General features: G+C 44.6%; 1 long non-coding RNA gene across 1 annotated transcript in view; it reads right to left on the reverse strand.

Moving 5' to 3' along the window:
- Window positions 1–917: 917 nt before the first annotated feature.
- Window positions 918–14542, reverse strand: part of LOC143769360 (uncharacterized) — a 437338-nt gene continuing 423713 nt past the window's right edge. The window contains exon 3 of the long non-coding RNA XR_013214373.1: window positions 918–1092. This is a non-coding gene — a long non-coding RNA (uncharacterized LOC143769360). The remainder of the gene's footprint in view (window positions 1093–14542) is intronic.

A 14542-nucleotide genomic window follows, 5' to 3' on the forward strand; every position in this document is an offset into this window, starting at 1 on the left:
TTGAATGTTCAAGGGAAATCCAGTAGATGTTCTTGTTGAATGAAAACCTCTCCAGGAAACATTTTTTCCTTTAAAGGGGGCATATTGGCATCTTAGTAACATCTCACCGTATCTCTAGGAAAAAAGACTAATCATCTCGGGCAGGATGTCTTAATATCTGCTAAACCTTGTGACAGATAACTGTCTCAGGAAATAATTATCCAAGAAGCGGTCTATAAAAATTGTCGTAAGTCACTCTTTCGAGTTCGTGGCCTCGTATCTTTCCCACAAAACAACATGATGTCACTTGTTATCCCATTGTAGCTGTTAATCTCTAGAGACGTTCCTATCCTTTATGATGCCAAAGCTCGGATAAAGCCAATGGTGCCGCCAGGATTCTCTGGCAAGGAGTATTTTATAACACTTGGAGAGATAGGACGGGAGGTTAATTGAGCTCTTATTGGATTTCATTGTAGGAAAATCTATAAATTCTCTCAAGCTCACGAAAAACAATATTGGATATCAGATACTGAGCTGTGTATGTTCCTCAATCTTGACCAATCATGAAACAGTTTCTCCAGTTGTGGTATGGTGTGCTGAGATTAGACACACCCAAATTCAAAGTCTACCAGAGTCCTCATTGGAGAAGTGGACCCCTAGCACTTTCATGCGATTCCAGGTCTGAGGAAGATCCCCATTCTTGGACTTTACTAGTTGGAATCCCAGGTCTACTCCTCAGTCTATTGGTTTCGTGGGTGGGCAATCTGGATTTGTATAATCACGTTCATTGCAAAGCCAACAACAGGAAAGTAGAGAAGAACCAAAAGAGGAGATGGAGATGGAGATGTAACCAGAAAATGGTTGACTACTCCTATAGAGCAAGACAAATGCAAAATCCAAAAGCTAGGCAAAGACTTACCTTGGTAAAGTTATCTAATCATTATGTGACATCTTCATAGCTGGTCCATCATAATGGTGATCCAGATGTGTACAGATAACACGAAGAGTGGAGGTGAAATAACGTAAAGTATGTAACACCAGCGAACGAGTGCTCAACTGAGACAATTGACCATATTGGTGTAGGTAATGTCCATCATGGTCTTGGAGTTCATCCTAAAAAAAATAAATGTTGGAGAAGGTCAGTTTTGTAGTGTATAAGAACATAGTCTTCAAGAGATATTTTGTTTATTCGTATCCCGTTGGAGCTACTCGATGTCCAACCTCAGAACAATGGTTCATTCTCAGGTATCCTGGATGGTATGGGTCTTACATCTCAAATTCTTGATTCTCATGCTTGACTGAAACACAGTTACTCACAAGACATAAGAGGTAATGTAAGATCCATCATGTTCTTTGCCACCATACTATAAAAATAAATGGGACCATTATTTTTGGGTGTTGATGGGAAGAGATAACATCTTATCAACTCCTGTTGGAAAAGATGAGTCCTGCAGTATATGAGAGCCTGGTCACCTTAAGATAATTTAGTTATTGGTCATCGATCTTCTGTTGGCCCATTCGATGTCCAACCTCAGGATTATTACTCAGGTATCCTGCAGTATGTGAGAATATGGTCATCATGAGATATTTTGGTTATTGGTCATTGGTCTTCTATTGAAACCATTCAATATCTAACCTTAGGACAATGCCTCACTCTCAGGTATCTTTGATGACACAACATTTAATAGTAATTATCCAGATGTATATTCAGGAGGCACAGGGACATATGCTGCTATCTTTATGTTGACTTTAGAATCTATCTGTTTTTCTTTGGTTGGTCAAGAAACACAGACTATTGTTTGTAGGAGCCTGGATGTTGACTTTTAAGTTGAGGTTTGTTGTATCTTATTGTCTATTATTTCTGGAGGACAGAGACGCAGGGTCATGGAACAATCGATATTTGTTAATATGTTGATTACACATTGTTCCATGTCTGCTAGCTTGTTGACCTGCAAAACAGAGAAGGACGAACTATGCAGATTGATTAAATGCTTAAACTCTGAGAGTTAAACTCATCCCACCTGCCCCCTGATCTGTGGATGATGACCTGAGCCACAGATTTGGGTATAAAAAGGATTTTTTTTCATTCTGCATGAAGAATCAAGTGACTTGCCAGAGCAAAAGGCAGGATAACATGGTTCCATCAAGAGGGACACAGATTTCACTTTCTGCAGGATGTGAGCTTAGGGGTCCACGGTGCTGGCTAGAAGAACACAGATCTGCTCCATTGACCATCACTGAACCCATGGATACATTTGGGGAAGCCAGTATTTGGGGCCACCGGTCACCTGAGCCCCATGGATACATTTGGTGAAGCCGGAATTGGGATCCTTCGGGCACTGGCCTCCATGGAGAAATTTGGAGAAGCCAAGTGTTGACCCTCCAGTCAACTAGCCACGTACCTCCATGTACTGTCAGCTTCCTAAGCATGTCATTACCTCATTATTATTATTATTATTATTTATTGTTATAGCGCCATTTATTCCATGGCGCTTTACAAGTGAGGAGGGGTATAGATAATAAAAACAAGTACAATAATCTTGAACAATACAAGTCATAACTGGTACAGTAGGAGAGAGGACCCTGCCCGTGAAGGCTCACAATCTACAAGGGATGGGTGAGAATACAGTAGGTGAGGGTAGAGCTGGTCATGCAGCGGTTTGGTCGATCGGTGGTTACTGCAGGTTGTAGGCTTGTCGGAAGAGGTGGGTCTTCAGATTCTTTTTGAAGGTTTCGATGGTGGGTGAGAGTCTGATGTGCTGTGGTAGAGGGTTCCAGAGTAGGGGTGATACGCGAGAGAAATCTTGTATACGATTGTGGGAAGAGGAGATAAGAGGGGAGTAGAGAAGGAGATCTTGTGAGGATCGGAGGTTGCGTGTAGGAAAGTACCGGGAGATGAGGTCACAGATGTAAGGAGGAGACAGGTTGTGGATGGCTTTGTACGTCATGGTTAGGGTTTTGTACTGGAGTCTCTGGGCAATGGGGAGCCAGTGAAGGGATTGACAGAGGGGAGAGGCCGGAGAATAGCGGGGGGACAGGTGGATTAGTCGGGCAGCAGAGTTTAGAATAGATTGGAGGGGTGCGAGAGTGTTTGAGGGGAGGCCACAGAGCAGAAGGTTGCAGTAGTCAAGGCGAGAGATGATGAGGGCATGGACTAGGGTTTTTGCAGATTCTTGGTTGAGGAATGAACGGATTCGTGCAATATTTTTGAGTTGAAGTCGGCAGGAAGTGGAAAGGGCTTGGATATGTGGTTTGAAGGAGAGATCAGCGTCAAGGATAACCCCGAGGCAGCGAGCTTGTGGGACTGGGGAGAGTGGGCAGCCATTTACTGTAATGGATAGGTTCGTTGGGGGGGTCACGTGAGATGGGGGAAAGATGATGAATTCTGTTTTGTCCATGTTAAGTTTCAGAAATCTAGCGGAGAAGAAGGATGAAATAGTGGACAGACATTGAGGGATTCTGGTTAGTAGGGAGGTGATATCTGGTCCAGAGATGTATATCTGTGTGTCATCAGCATAGAGGTGATACTGAAAGCCATGAGATTCTATGAGCTGTCCCAGGCCAAAGGTGTAAATGGAGAAGAGCAGGGGCCCAAGGACTGAACCTTGCGGGATTCCGACAGATAGGGGGCGAGGTGAGGAGGTGGTGTGTGAGTGGGAGACGCTGAATGTCCGGTCTGTTAGGTATGATGAGATCCAGGATAGGGCCAAGTCTGTGATGCCAAGGGATGAGAGGGTCTGTAATAATAGGGAATGGTCCACTGTGTCAAAGGCAGCCGACAGGTCGAGGAGGAGGAGAACAGAGTAGTGTCGCTTGCTCTTGGCGGTTAAGAGGTCATTGGTGACCTTAGTTAGGGCAGTTTCAGTGGAATGGTGTGACCGGAAGCCAGATTGTAAGCGGTCAAAGAGGGAGCAAGAAGAGAGATGGGAGGACAGTTCAAGGTAGACGTGTTGTTCCAGTAGTTTTGAGGCATAGGGGAGAAGTGATATAGGGCGATAGCTAGATACAGAGGATGGGTCAAGAGAGGGCTTTTTGAGGATAGGTGTGATGGAGGCATGTTTAAAGCTTGAGGGGAAAACAACAGTTGTTAGTGATCGGTTGAAGAGATGGGTTAGGGTTGGGATGAAGATTGTGGTGAGGTTTGGGATGAGGTGGGATGGGAGCGGGTCAAGTGCACAGGTGGTGAGATGTGATCTTGAGAGTAGAGTGGCGAGTTGATCTTCTGTAATAATGGAGTAGTTGGTTTTGGAGGAGGAGGGTAGGGAAGTTGGGAGGAAGGGCTCTGGGGGTTGTTGACCAAAACTGTCTCTGATGTTATCAATCTTCTGCTTGAAGAATGAGGCAAAGTCTTCAGCAGAGATAAGTGGGGAGGGAGGAGGTGCTGGGGGACGGAGGAGAGAATTGAAGGTGTTGAATAACTGTTTAGGGTTGTGAGACAGGGAGGATATGAGAGATGAGAAGTAGGTTTGTTTAGCTGTGGCGAGTGTGGTCTTGAAAGTAGTGAGGGACTGTTTGAATGTGATTAAGTGGTCGTTGGAGTGGGATCTTTTCCATCTGCGCTCAGCAGCCCTGGAAGCTCGCCTCAGTTCTTTGGTCAGGCTGGTGTGCCAGGGCTGTCTGTTGATTTTGCGAGCTTTGGTATGTGTAAGTGGGGCAACAGATTCCAAAGCTACAGCTATTGTGGTGTTATATAGAGCGGCAGCGTCATCCGCATTGTGTATGGAACTTATGTCTGTGAGAGGGAGGAGGGATTCAGAGAATGAATGTAGGTCAAGATGTTTAAGATTTCTGCGAGGGTGTGAAAGTTTGTGGGGTGGGGACTCTAGACATGGAGTGGAGAGAGATGAGAATGTGAGAAGGTTGTGGTCAGAGAGAGGAAGAGGTGAGTTAGAGAGGTTAGATAGGGAGCAGAGGCGGGTGAAGATTAGGTCCAGTGTGTGGCCATCTTTGTGGGTGGCTGTAGAAGACCATTGAGTGAGGCCGAAGGAGGAAGAGAGAGATAGAAGTTTAGTGGCAGCTGAGAGGGAAGTGTCAATGGGGATGTTGAAATCGCCCATGATGATAGTGGGGATGTCTGCAGAAAGGAAATGAAGTAGCCAGGTGGTGAAGTGGTCAAAGAAGATGGTGGCTGGCCCTGGGGGGCGGTAAATGACAGCCAGTTGGAGGTTGGAGGGGGAGTAGATGCGCACAGAGTGCACCTCAAAGGAAGGGAGGGTAACAGAGGGTGGCAGTGGGATTGGGGTGAAGGAGCAGTTATCTGACAGGAGAAAACCAACTCCTCCACCATGCTTGCTGCTGGGGCGGGGTGTGTGAGAAAGGTGGAAGCCACCGTAAGAGAGTGCAGCAGGAGAGGCTGTGTCAGACCGGGTGAGCCAGGTTTCGGTGATGGCGAGGAAGGAAAGTTTGGTAGTAACAAAAAGATCATGGATGTAGGAAAGCTTGTTACAGCCAGAGCGAGCGTTCCACAGAGCTCCTGTTAGTGGGACTGGGGAAGCGGGGGCTGGGCGAATGGGTATAAGGTTAGAGAGGTTACGGAAGTTTGTGATGGAGCGTGGATGGGAGGTAGAAATGACTGTGGGAATGTGGTGAGGAGGACCAGGATTTGGAGAGATATCACCAGCAGTGAGAAGGAGCAGAGATAGTGTTAGCAGGTGGGAGCAGGAGAGGGCATGAGGGGGCTGCCTGTGTTTTGAGACAGAGGATTGTATGTTAAGGAACAGTTCTGAGGAGGAGGTGAGGTGGATGGGGAGGATTGAAGAGGAGATGAACAGTTCCTTACTTGGTGTGGGGATTGAGGGAGGTAGCAGAAAGTGAAAGATTATAGGGGTAAAAGTGACAACAAACAGAAACATTGTTTACAGTGACTGGCCAGTTACCTTCAGTTCCCTTCAGGTTCAATTCAGGTTTTAATTCTAATGTAATCCACACTTTTAGAACACACTTCTAGAAATCACACTGCAGACTGAAGTCCTGCAGACTTTTGCTATGCAGTATATGGAAAACTAAGTGCGTTCAGGTGTGGAGCAGAGAGGAGTGGTCTCTGCTCATCTTGGTCAGAGAATTAAGGGTCGACCAGATGCATACAATCAAGACTAAGTAAACAAGGTCATAAATATCACAGAGTAAGTTGGGGGTTAGCTGAGAGGCATACCATCACAATGCTAGGAGCAGGGGAAAGTCTATGCGCAAAGCTGGGTGATGTATTATGTGCACTTCATGTAGGAGAGCTGGATGAACATACCATCACAATGCTAGGAGCAGGGGAAAGTCTATGCGCAAAGCTGGGTGATGTATTATGTGCACTTCACAGACAGACAGCAGGAGAGCTGGGTGGACTGGGTGGGTGAACATACCATCACAATGCTAGGAGCAGAGGAAAGTCTATGCGCAAAGCTGGGTGATGTACTATGTGCACTTCACAGACAGACAGCAGGAGAGCTGGGTGGACTGGGTGGGTGAACATACCTGTTGGAAGAATAGAGATGCTTGTTAGAGTGCGATGGTGGCAGGTAGCAGGGCACAGTCTGTATACATCTTTCAGGTTTTAATTCTAATGTAATCCACACTTTTAGAACACACTTCTAGAAATCACACTGCAGACTCATCTCTGTGGGTTCCAACAAAAGCGGGGTGCCACTGGTGGGGATAGCCCTGGAGTCAGCGGAAGGGTAAGACTTTGTCATTTGCACCATCTTGGATATTTTTCTGGGACTGGTCTATATGTTATCATCTGTTTCTGCTTCAATAAAGTGTTGCCACACTGTTTTACCCTCACCTTGTGTTGTCTGAGTAGTATTATGCCCATGAAAAAAGGAGAGTGGGCCTTCAGTGGGACGAGCCCTGCTCCATGCAGTCTCAGTCCAGTGGACTAGATCACCCACTGACCCCTCGTGTCCACAGTATCCTTTATAGCAGGGGTGAAGAATCTCAGCCTGGGAGGCCGTTTATGGCTCTCGATGACCTTTTACCTGCACCCAGGCAGTTTCCTGGGGACCACAATGCTTGGGCTTTATTTAATGGGAGCCAGACGTTTAACTTGTTCTGTGGGCACGCATGCAGTGTTCACTACTGAACTCTGAGGGACTTGCAATGAAAATTATGTCTTGACACCAGTGCCAATGTCAGGACGTACTTGGGAGGCGTTGGGAGACGTTAGCATGTGATTTGCATGGCCCCCGAAGGATGGTATAAATCCAGAATTCATACCACGAAAGGTCACGAACTGTCCTTCGGAAGTTTTTTCTAGGTTCTTCAAAGACCTAAAACTATTTTTTCCAATCATTCTTTATTATTGAACTGATATTTGGGCCGGCCATGAGCCATCAGGACTAATTTGTTGGCCGGTAGTGGATTACATCTAAAGTTACACCATATGTCCCTTCTGGATGGAATCATCATCCCTGTTTATTATTCGAATCCTGCCTTCTGGTAGATTTAAAAAAAAAAAAAAATGGAAACTTAATTGTCGTATTTAATAAGGTTTTGTATTGGAAAATAGGCCATAAATAATGTCGTAATGTATAACATATTGTTCCTCTCGTGAAAATGTGAGATGAGCAGCCGGTCTGTGATCAGGAGGAGAGTGTCCTGGATTGTCAGTATTGACCAAATTAGAATATTTCCAATGGAAGAGAAGATTGTGGCATCTTGTAAAAGATGAAAGGATCTATACATTACTAGGAGTCACAGTCACGGGGTCCTTCTCGGATACCACACAATCAACAGAGCGAGGGAAGTGTGAACAATCCCAATTCACACATCAGGTTTTTGCTGTCAGGCATAATCCGGTGAGTTTTTTAAAAAACGGATCCATTTTGTTTTTCGCCAGATCCGTTTTTTTTCTCATAGAGTTGTATTAGTGCCGAATTGTGTCTGATGGCCACAAGTTTCATCCTTTTTTGCCGGATCCGTAAAAAAAACTGTTTCCGGCAGACGGAGAAAACGTACAGAGGAAAGTTTTTTCTGTCCGGCGAAAAAACGCACAGTGACGGATCCGGCGAAAAATGTATGAAACTGATGTGAAATGATGAATCCGGCCTCCGAATCCGGTTTTTCATGCATTTTTCCATTGAAATCATTCACATCTTCCGTTCTCTGTCTCGCGCTCTCTCTCGCTCTCTAAAACACGGATCTGTTGCATCAGTTTTTCACTATTTGCAACGGATCCGTTTTTTCAAAAATTCGCCTGATCCTGCCTGACGGAAACAAACTGATGTGTGAAAGTAGCCTAACTATCCATATATCTATCTACATCTATCCATCAGGCAGGATCCGGCAAATTTTTGAAAAAACGGATCTGTTGCAAATAGTGAAAAACTGATGGGGCCACCATCATAAGAGAGAGAGAGAGAATGAAAGATGTGCATGATTTCAATGGAAAAATGCATGAAAAACCGGATTCGGAGTCTGGATTCATCATTTCACATCTGTTTCATATATTTTTCGCCGGATCCGTCGCTGGGCATTTTCTCGCCGGACAGAAAAACCGTTCTTCTGTACGTTTTCTCCGTCTGCCGGAAAAAGTTTTTCTGAGGATCCCGCAAAAAAACGGATGAAACGTGTGGCCATCAGGCGCAATCCGGCGCTTATACAAGGCTATGAGAAAAAACAGATCCGGCGGAAAAAAAACACGGATCCGTTTTTTTTCAAAACTCGCCGGATTGTGCCTGATGGCAAAAACCTGATGTGTGAAAGTAGCCAGATAGATACATGGATAGATATATCTATGCATCTATAGATATATCTATCTATAAATATATCTATAGATAGATATAGCCATAGTTATCCATCCATAGATATATCCATAGTTATATCTATACATATATCCATAGATATTCATGTATAGATAGATTTTCAGCTGCGGGCTGATATTCATAGCCTAGAGAGAGGCCATGGATATTGCCCCCCCAGAAATGGCGCATCTGTAAGATACGCCAATTCGGGCACTTAGCCTCTCTCTTCCCACTCCCGAGTAGTGGTGGGATATGGGGTAATAAGGGGTTAATGTCACCTTGCTAATGTTAGGTGACATTAAGCCCGGTTAAAAATGGAGAGGCGTCAATAAGACACCTGTCCATTATTAATCCTAGAGTAGTGAAAGAGTTAAAAAATAAATAAAGACACAGCCAGAAAAAAGTATTTTAATATTCTTAATTTAACCATACTTACCATATTCGATCGCCTGCAAAAAAATTAAAAATAATAAACCGGATACTCCCTGTCCGACGCAGTCCAATTAATAACAAGTGTCCCATGACGATCTCCCCTATAGAACAGTGACATCGGGTGATGTCACTGCTCTATAGGACCTCCAGTGACACACGGACAGGAGACAATGGCTCCTGCAGTGCATCACTGAGGTTACCTGAGTTCAGGGTCTCACTTTATGGCATTTCTGCGTGGGAACTTTCTCACACAGCAGTGCCACAAGTGAGACTAGGGACTATTTTTTACAGTGGCAGAGGAATATAGTGCGGCTGCTGATGCTGCTGCTCTCCACAGGAGATCATCGTGGGACACTCGTTTTAATTGGATTTCTGCAGATCAGGGAGTATAGTGTTTGTTTATTATTTTAATATTTTTTACAGGTGACACTGGCTTCAGGGATCAAGGTGACAAGGTGATGGTGAGTATGTAATCTACAGTTAGGTCCATATATATTTGGACAGAGACAACATTTTTCTAATTTTGGTTATAGACATTACCACAATGAATTTTAAGCAAAACAATTCAGATGCAGTTGAAGTTCAGACTTTCAGCTTTCATTTGAGGGTATCCACATTAAAATTGGATGAAGGGTTTAGGAGTTTCAGCTCCTTAATATGTGCCACCCTGTTTTTAAAGGGACCAAAAGTATTTGGACAATTGACTCCAAGGCTATTTCATGGACAGGTGTGGGCAATCCCTTCGTTATGTCATTCTCAATTAAGCAGATAAAGGCCTGGAGTTGATTTGAGGTGTGGTGCTTGCATTTGGAAGGTTTTGCTGTGAAGTAAACATGTGGTCAAAGGAGCTCTCCATGCAGGTGAAACAAGCCATCCTTAAGCTGCGAAAACAGAAAAAACCCATCCGAGAAATTGCTACAATATTAGGAGTGGAAAAATCTACAGTTTGGTACATCCTGAGAAAGAAAGAAAGCACTGGTGAACTCATCAATGCAAAAAGACCTGGGCGCCCACGGAAGACAACAGTAGTGGATGATCGCAGAATAATCTCCATGGTGAAGAGAAACCCCTTCACAACAGCCAACCAAGTGACCAACACTCTCCAGGAGGTCGGCGTATCAATATCCAAATCTACCATAAAGAGAAGACGGCATGAGAGTAACTACAGAGGGTTCACTGCACGGTGCAAGCCACTCATAAGCATCAAGAATAAAAAGGCTAGACTGGACTTTGCTAAAAACCGTCTAAAAAAGCCAGCACAGTTCTGGAAGAACATTCTGTGGACAGATGAAACCAAGATCAACCTCTACCAGAATGATGGAAAGAGAAAAGTATGGCGAAGGCGTGGTACAGCTCATGATCCAAAGCATACCACATCATCTGTAAAACATGGTGGAGGCAGTGTGATGGCTTGGGCATGCATGGCTGCCAGTGGCAGTGGGTCACTAGTGTTTATGGATGATGTGACACAGGAATGAATTCTGAGGTCTTCAGAGCCGCCATACTGTGTGCTCAGATCCAGCCAAATGCAGCCAAACTGATTGGTCGTCGTTTGGACAATGACCCAAAACATAAAGCCAAAGCAACCCAGGAGTTTATTAAAGCAAAGAAGTGAAATATTCTTGAATGGCCAAGTCAGTCACCTGATCTCAACCCAACTGAGCAGCATTTCACTTGTTAAAGACTAAACTTCAGACAGAAAGGCCACAAACAAACAGCAACTGAAAACCACCGCAGTGAAGGCCTGGCAGAGCATGAAAAAGGAGGAAACACAGCGTCTGGTGATGTCCATGAGTTCAAGACTTCAGGCAGTCATTGCCAACAAAGGGTTTTCAACCAAGTACTAGAAATGAACATTTTATTTACAATTATTTAATCTGTCCAATTACTTTTGGTCCCTTTAAAAACAGGGTGGCACATATTAAGGAGCTGAAACTCCTAAACCATTCATCCAATTTTAATGTGGATACCCTCAAATGAAAGCTGAAAGTCTGAACTTCAACTGCATCTGAATTGTTTTGTTTAAAATTCATTGTGGTAATGTCTATAACCAAAATTAGAAAAATGTTGTCTCTGTCCAAATATATATGGACTTAACTGTATGTTGTATGTACTGTATGTATGTATTGTATGTTATATGTTGTATATTATATGTTGTATGTTCTGTTATATGTTGTATGTTATATGTTATATGTAGTATGTTGTATGATCTGTTTATGTTGTATGTTATATGTTGCATGTTCTGTTATGTTATATGTTGTATGTAGTATGTTCTGTTATATGTTGTATGTTATATGTTATATGTAGTATGTTGTATGATCTGTTTATGTTGTATGTTATATGTTGTATGTTCTGTTATGTTATATGTTCTGTTATATGTTGTATGTTCTGTTATATGTTGTATGTTCTGTTATATTTTATGTTATATGTTCTGTTATATGTTGTATGTTCTGTTATATGTTATATGTTGTATGTCCTGTTATATGTTGTATATGTTGTATGTTGTATGCTCTGTTATATGCTGTATGTTATATGTTGTATGTTGTATGTACTGTTATATTTTATATGTTGTATGTTATATGTTATATGTTCTGTTATATGTTATATGTTGTACGTTCTGTTATATGTTGTATGTTATATGTTGTATTATTATTATTATTATTATTTATTGTTATAGCGCCATTTATTCCATGGTGCTTTAAATGTGAGGAGGGGTATACATAATAAAAACAAGTACAATAATCTTAAACAATACAAGTCACAGCTGGTACAGGAGGAGAGAGGACCCTGCCCACGAGGGCTCACAATCTACAAGGGATGGGTGAGGATACAGTAGGTGAGGATAAAGCTGGTTGTGCAGCGGTTTGGTTGATCGGTGGTTACTGCATGTTGTAGGCTTGTCGGAAGAGGTGGGTCTTCAGGCTCTTTTTGAAGGTTTCGATGGTAGGCGAGAGTCTGATGTGTTGTGGTAGAGGGTTCCAGAGTAGGGGGGATACGCGAGAGAAATCTTGTATATGATTGTGGGAAGAGGAGATAAGAGGGGAGTAGAGAAGGAGATCTTGTGAGGATCGGAGGTTGCGTGTAGGTAAGTACCGGGAGACGAGGTCACAGATGTATGGAGGAGACAGGTTGTGGATGGCTTTGTATGTCATGGTTAGGGTTTTGTACTGGAGTCTCTGGGTAATGGGGAGCCAGTGAAGGGATTGACAGGGGGAGAAGCTGGGGAATAGAGGGGGGGACAGGTGGATTAGTCGGGCAGCAGAGTTTAGAATAGATTGGAGGGGTGCGAGAGTGTTAGAGGGGAGGCCACAGAGCAGGAGGTTGCAGTAGTCGAGGCGGGAGACGATGAGGGCATGGACTAGGGTTTTTGCAGATTCTTGGTTGAGGAATGTACGGATTCGTGAAATATTTTTGAGTTGAACTCGACAGGAAGTGGAAAGGGCTTGGATATGTGGTGTGAAGGAGAGATCAGCGTCAAGGATTACCCCGAGGCAGCGAGCTTGTGGGACTGGGGAGAGTGGGCAGCCATGTACTGTAATGGATAGGTTCGTTGGGGGGGTCACGTGAGATGGGGGAAAGATGATGAATTCTGTTTTGTCCATGTTAAGTTTCAGAAATCTAGCGGAGAAGAAGGATGAAATAGCGGACAGACATTGAGGGATTCTGGTTAGTAGGGAGGTGATATCTGGTCCAGAGATGTAGATCTGTGTGTCATCAGCATAGAGGTGATACTGAAAGCCATGAGATTCTATGAGCTGTCCCAGTCCAGAGTTGTAAATGGAGAAGAGCAGGGGCCCAAGGACTGAACCTTGTGGGACTCCGACAGATAGGGGGCGAGGTGAGGAGGTGGGGTGTGAGTGGGAGACTCTGAATGTCCGGTCTGTTAGGTATGATGAGATCCAGGATAGGGCTAAGTCTGTGATGCCAAGAGATGAGAGGCTCTGTAATAATAGGGAATGGTCCACTGTGTCAAAGGCAGAGGACAGGTCGAGGAGGAGGAGGACAGAGTAGTGTCGCTTGCTCATTGGTGACCTTAGGGCAGTTTCAGTGGAATGGTGTGACCGGAAGCCAGATTGTAAGCAGTCAAAGAGGGAGCAAGAAGAGAGACGGGAGGACAGTTCAAAGTAGACATGTTGTTCCAGTAGTTTGGAGGCATAAGGGAGAAGTGATATAGGGCGATAGCTAGATACAGAGGATGGGTCAAGAGAGGGCTTTTTGAGGATAGGTGTGATTGAGGCATGTTTAAAGCTTGAGGGGAAAATACCAGTTGTTAGTGATAGGTTGAAGAGATGGGTTAGGGTTGGGATGAAGACTGTGGTGAGGTTTGGGATGAAGTGGGATGGGAGCAGGTCAAGTGCACAGGTGGTGAGATGCAATCTTGAGAGTAGAGTGGAGAGTTGATCTTCTGTAATGGTGGAGAAGTTGGTTTTGGAGGTGGAGGGCTGGGAAGTAAGGAGGAAGGGCTCTGGGGGTTGTTGACCAAAACTGTCTCTGATGTTATCAATCTTCTGCTTGAAAAATGAGGCAAAGTCTTCAGCTGAGATAAGTGGGGAGGGAGGAGGTGCTGGGGGACGGAGGAGAGAATTGAAGGTGTTGAATAACTGTTTAGGGTTGTGAGACAGGGAGGATATGAGAGATGAGAAGTAGGTTTGTTTAGCTGTGGCGAGTGTGGTCTTGAAAGTAGTGAGGGACTGTTTGAATGCGATGAAGTGCTCGTTGGAGTGGGATCTTTTCCATCTGCGCTCAGCAGCCCTGGAAGCTCGCCTCAGTTCTTTGGTCAGACTGGTGTGCCAGGGCTGTCTGTTGATTTTGCGAGCTTTGGTATGTGTAAGTGGGGCAGCAGATTCCAAAGCTACAGCTATTGTGGTGTTATATAGAGCGGCAGCGTCATCCGCATTGTGTAAGGAAGTTATGTCTGTGAGAGGGAGGAGGGATTCAGAGAATGAATGTAGGTCAAGATGTTTAAGATTTCTCCGAGGGTGTGAAAGTTTGTGGGGTGGGCATTGTAAACATGGAGTGGAGAGGGAAGAGAATGTGAGAAGGTTGTGGTCAGAGAGAGGAAGGAGGTGAGTTAGAGAGGTTAGATATGGAGCAGAGGCGGGTGAAGATGAGGTCCAGTGTGTGACCATCTTTGTGAGTGGCTGCAGAAGACAATTGAGTGAGGCCGAAGGAGGAAGTGAGAGATAGAAGTTTAGTGGCAGCTGAGAGGGAAGTGTCAATGGGGATGTTGAAGTTGCCCATGATGATAGTGGGGATGTCCGCGGAAAGGAAATGAAGTAGCCAGGTGGTGAAGTGGTCAAAGAAGGTGGTGGCTGGCCCTGGGGGGCGGTAAATGACAGCCAGTTGGAGGTTGGAGGGGGAGTAGACGCGCATAGAGTGCACCTCAAAGGAAGGGAGGG

Source organism: Ranitomeya variabilis, chromosome 4 (assembly GCF_051348905.1).
Source record: "Ranitomeya variabilis isolate aRanVar5 chromosome 4, aRanVar5.hap1, whole genome shotgun sequence".
Taxonomy (NCBI): domain Eukaryota; kingdom Metazoa; phylum Chordata; class Amphibia; order Anura; family Dendrobatidae; genus Ranitomeya; species Ranitomeya variabilis.